Here is a 5,712-nt window from a genome sequence, read left to right as displayed (position 1 = left end):
TAAACAATTCCACTTGCCAATTTCCGGTTACCAGACGACACGCAGTCTTACCTCTTCGTCTGTTTTTCGACAGTTGGTTTCAACACTCACAGGATCACTTTATCGAGTGCTGGTGGATTTCGTATCGAGGAAGTGTCGGGACGTGGCGTGTCCATGGACTCTTTCTGCAAAACAAATAGAGAGGGGAGGACAGCCTGCCTTAGGCCCCGTCGACGAACAAAGAGGAGAGAAGAGAGAGAGTACCAAACGAAAAATGAGTGTCAGATGGAAGCTCGCGTTCGTGTAGCAAAGTCGACCTACGCCGAATGCATTGCAGCCCATTGGTTGGTGACCTTCCCTTATCTTACATGCCTTCTACCTTGAACATCGTTCGAACAATAGTGTAGATAAATAGTGGAAAACGTTTCATTTATTGCGGTTTACAGCGCTATAGACACTCTGAAAGAAATACAGAAACATTAAAGGCACGAGAAAGACGCTCAACTTCAAATTAATATAAGAACGCCCCAAGCACTGTATGTATATATATATATATATATATATATATATATATATATATATATATATATATATATATATATATATATATATATATATATATATATATATATGAGATAAATGAAGGGGAAATAAGGGTGCTCGTTATAATACATGAAAGAAGGAAGCCAACAGTCGGCGATGCTAAGGAAAGCATTGGGGATTATTTTTATGTCTTTTTTTAATTTTTACTTGGATAATCACAGAGATGAGTAATGGAATCTGCTTAGGGGAAACATAAATAAACAAAAAGTAGAAGAACGAACAACGTGCCGATGGTGGGGACCGAACTCACGACCTCCGGATACCGCGTCCGGTGCTCTTCCAACTGAGCTACATCGGCCACTGTCCCCCCTGCTACTTTCTCGGGTATAAATGTTGTCGGTATACGAACCTTGAGAGTATTCACCAGCGCCACTCTCAACCACAGCGGCGGACTTGGAACGTCCTGTGTTACCGCCAGCGTCACGTAGAACGTGATCAAGAGCGAGGGCGAAAGCTGTGCTAGAACCCTCTTATGCTACCTATGGGTTCACGACTGCATAAACCGAGACCCCCGTAAGCTACAAGCAGATAAATGAAGGGGAGATGAGGGTGCTCGTTATAATACATGAAGGAAAGAAGCTAAAAGTCGGCGATGCCAAGGAAAGCATTGGCGATTATGTTTTTTCTTTTTTTTTAATTTTTACTTGGATAATCACAGAAATGAGTAATGTAACCTGCTTAGGGGAGAGATAATTAAACAAAAAGTAGAAGAAAAAACAACGTGCCGATGGTGGGGACCGAACCCACGACCTCCGAATATCGCGTCCGGTGCTCTTCCAACTGAGGTACATCGGCCGCTGTCCCCCCTGCTACTTTCTCGGGTATTAATGTTGTCTGTATACGAACCTTGAGAGTGTTAACCAGCGCCACCCTCAACCATAGCGGCGGACTTTGAACGTCCTGCGTTACCGCCAGCGTCACTTAGAACGTGATCAAGAGCGAGGGCGAAAGCTGTGCTAGAACCCTCTTATGCTACCTATGGCTTGAAGACTGCCAGAACCGAGACCCCCGTAAGCTACAAGCAGATAAATGAAGGGGAAATGAGGGGGAAATGAGGGTGCTCGTTATATTACATGAAGGAAAGAAGCCAACAGTCGGCGAGGCCAAGGAAAGCTTAGGGTATGTTACTCTGTCTTTTTTTAATGTTTACTTGGATAATCAAAAAAATTAGTAATGTAATCTCTTTAGGGGAAAGATAATTAAACACAAAGTAGAAGAAAAACAACGTGCCGATGGTGGGAACCGAACCCACGACCTCCGAATGTCGCGTCCGGTGCTTTTCTAACTGAGTTACATCGCCCGCTGTCCCCCCTGCTACTTGCTTGGGTATTTATGTTGTCTGTATACGAACCTTGAGTGTTCACCAGCGCAACCCTCAACCATAGCGGCGGACGTGGAACGTCCTTTGTTACCGCCAGCGTCACGTAGAACGTGATCAAGAGCGAGGGCGAAAGCTGTGCTAGAACCCTCTTACGCTACCTACGGCTTCAACACTGCCAGAACCGAGACACCCGTAAGCTACAAGCAGATCAATTAAGGGGAAATTAGGGCGCTCGTTATAATACATGAAGGAAAGAAGCCAACAGTCGGCGATGCCAAGGAAAGCATTGGAGATTATGTTTTGTCTTTTTTTTTTAATTTTTACTTGGATGATCACAGAAATGAGTAATGTAACCTGCTTAGGGGAAAGATAATTAAACACAAAGTAGATGAAAAAACAACGTGCAGATGGTGGGGACCGAACCCACGACCTCCGAATATCACGTCCTGTGCTCTTCCAACTGAGCTACATCGGCCGCTGTCCCCCCTGCTACTTTCTCGGGCATTAATGTTGTCTGTATACGAACCTTGAGAGTGTTCACCAGCGCCACCCTCAACCATAGCGGCGGACTTGGAACGTCATGTGGTACCGCCAGCGTCACGTAGAACGTGATCAAGAGCGAGGGTGAAAGCTCTGCTAGAACCCTCTTATGCTACCTATGGCTTCAAGACTGTTAATACCCTCAAAATGCCCCGACAAGCTCAGATGTTTAACAGTCTTGGCGAGAAGCCGCGACATGGCAAGTGAAAAGCAAGTACTATAAACACAATATAGACCAGGGAAGATTAAACTTGAACACGAAGAGAAGAAAATCATCAGGACATTTTTATGCTGCCAGAATGTAAACCATGTTAAAACAGCACAAAAAGACGAAGCATGTAATACCGAGGAGACATTTCGCTTTTCATTATGTAGTGAGGACCACCATAACCAAACTCCGATACATCGTCGTCCCTTCGCATGACACTAGACATAACTGAAGTGAAAATTGAGACTCAATTCCGGAACCGTGAACGTTCAAGAAAGCAAAACTGATTGCATATCCTATCAGCGCTACCAAATATTCACGCAGAGCTGCTGTCAGGCGCTGCATGGAGGCACGTCATTTCGATGAAGATTTCAGCTACTGGCATTTTAGATCCACACACATGGAACACAATGTGCAGCGTTTTTCGTAAGCAGAGTATACAAGCAGGTTTTGCAATTTTTTGTGTGCAGTACGTCAAAAATGAAGGCAAATTTAGCATTATTTCGCCAAATGCAAACAGGGTCGCTAATACTTCGTTTGCACCTAGCACTCGCTTTGAACTCTTGGATGAAGGCAGCAGAGCAGGTAACAACACAAAAAATAAGAAGCATACACACGCACACAAGGCCAAAGCTGCACTGACAACTACATTAACCAGAAACCGCACATCTTCTCCCTTCACTTCATATCTGCAGCCAACTTCTCCCTTGTCTTTAACACCCCGCCGGTTTGCGCAAAAATTCTAATTCCGTTTTCAACAAAACCACTGATAGCATACTGACCCATTGGTCTCCCAAGTCACAGATAGCATATGCTTCATAATTATCTCTAGCTAACGTGTCCTTCATCCTTCCTATAACCCTAACATTGTGAAGGACAGCCGGACATTTTTGGTCCCTACAACCAACGCGGTCTTTGCAGTGCACAGCGAGATTAGTGCCAGACTTGTCCGATATTGCCATGGCGTGCTCTCTAATCCTGTCATTGAGACATCTTCCTGTCTGCCCAATATATTTTTTTCCACAGTGCAAGGAAATCTCAAAAACAACCCCCTGAATACACATAGAGTACCTAGTCCGGTGCGAAGTTTTACATTCAGAGTTGTAGTCCTTGTTGTTAACCTGTACACACATCCCTTTAGCTCTATATGGTGCGTTTGGAATAATCCGAAAGCCGTGTCTTTGACCAATCTTCATTAGATTATGGGTTAAGCCATGCATATATGGTTACCACTGATCACTTGTTTCCTTGAGTAAGGTTTTTATTCTTAATCCTCTTCTTGATCGGCAGGACAATGCTTTCTATTGTGCTACACAGCAAATACTCAGGATACCCTGCACGCAGAAGCCTCTCAGTCTGGCTTAAAAAACTTTTTTTAACATGTTAGTGGCATGATTTGTTAAGAGCCGACGTCAATGCAGCCTTTAGAATAAAAAGCTCTGAGGAGATAATATCTGAGATCAAACGATATGATAAGAAGATACTTTCTGAATTTTCACTCGGTATTGAAGATATTTACTATTCTATACCACAAGAAGGCTTGTTGAAAGAACTACGAGAAACGATTGAGAAGCAGGCTATAGTTTTCCCGAATTCTGTCGGGGTCTTTGTGGATACATTCTGGAAGTTGATGGCAGCCTATCTGAAGTCAACTGTTGCATCCCATGATGGAATATTATATGTACAAAGGAGTGGTGTGTGCATAGGTTCGAGAGTTGCACCTGCTCTGAGCGATGTGTACCTAGCCGCATGTGACAGAAGGATTCTGACGGCTATTAAAGAAAAAGGCATTGTAAAGATTGTTCGCTGTGTTGACGACTTTTTGCTATTGTTTGATTTAGAGAAAGGAAAGGCAACTGATCAACTAAAAGACATAACCCTTGGTGTATTTGAAGAAAATTGCCATGATGTAAGATTCACCTGGGAACTTCCAAAGGAAGGTGTTTTGCGCTTCCTGAATTTGAGTCTCGAATTCTTACCAGAACACCTATGTTGGACTTATCATCCAAGAGCGAACAAGCAGTTTGTTCCGTATACGTCCCGACATTCAAAGACAGTAAAAAGAGGTGTTGCGAAGGCTGCATTGACATCGACCACGACGTCAATGAATCTACGTGCCCTTGACGACTTCAACTATATTCCCCAAGGAAAGCAGATATCAAGAAAAAAGCAGAAAAACGTCGCCCTCCAAAGTATGTTTCCTGTAACAAACCAGATAATATCCGCCAGAAGTCATGAAGCTTCGTTCTCGTGGCAAGCCCTGATACCGCTAATATATGTGATTTAGTCGACGGGAATATACTATTTTTCGTATACCAAGGACTTTACATTTGACAAACACGTTTCTGGTCTGTACACGGCCATTTGCTGGCGGTAAAAGTAAGCAAAAAATACGCACACAGAAAAAACATCCAAAGCACAACCTCCCCACTTTTTGGAAGAAATAGCTGAGGTGGCCGTAATTTTGCGTTGTTAAAGCTGACATCAATGCTTCCTACTAAGCAGAGATAACATAGCACAGCTCAAGAGCACACCATCAAGTCAAAGACGAGCACAAACTTAGTCGTTTTTTGGGTTTACCGAGTGTGCTTCCCCTCGGTGATATTCGTGGTAGGCTCGTCATTGAGCGCGGAACCGTAGCCAAAAATTCGAGGTGGTTTAGCTCCAGTTAGACCTAGTTGAGTTGCCAAATAAACAGCTACGCTTAGTATTAGCTATCTTACTCTCATTCCTTCTATTTGCAACTACGACCAGCCAGACAACCGCCTCGGGATTGGATGAGTTTAACATCTCCGCTCTTCTGCGCCGCTGAGGAGCGGCTGGGCTCTGCTTCTCCAAAGTTGGTCAATTCTAACAGTGAGCTTCTAGATATATATGCACCACACACGCCGCTTCTCCGCAGAACCAACGGAGACAGGGATGCGCCGCTGGCGCCGGCTACGGTTATGACATCACTGCTCCGGCACCGGCGGAGTGCATAGCCGCGACAGGAACTCCGACTACTCCAACCCACCAGCTGCTGCCCCTGACGTCACGCAACTCCTCGCGCATGCGCAACGTG

General features: G+C 44.5%; 1 non-coding gene across 1 annotated transcript; it reads right to left on the bottom strand.

The window, feature by feature from the left end:
• Positions 1-807: 807 nt before the first annotated feature.
• TRNAP-CGG (transfer RNA proline (anticodon CGG)) lies at positions 808-880 on the bottom strand. The gene has a single exon. It is a non-coding gene; the product is annotated as a tRNA-Pro (tRNA).
• Positions 881-5,712: the final 4,832 nt, after the last annotated feature.

The sequence above is a fragment of the Amblyomma maculatum genome, chromosome 4, assembly GCF_055883805.1.
Source record: "Amblyomma maculatum isolate TAMU_Amacu chromosome 4, ASM5588380v1, whole genome shotgun sequence".
Lineage (NCBI taxonomy): Eukaryota > Metazoa > Arthropoda > Arachnida > Ixodida > Ixodidae > Amblyomma > Amblyomma maculatum.
Note: the sequence above shows the minus strand (reverse complement) of the source record. Positions and strands in the feature narration are given on the sequence as shown.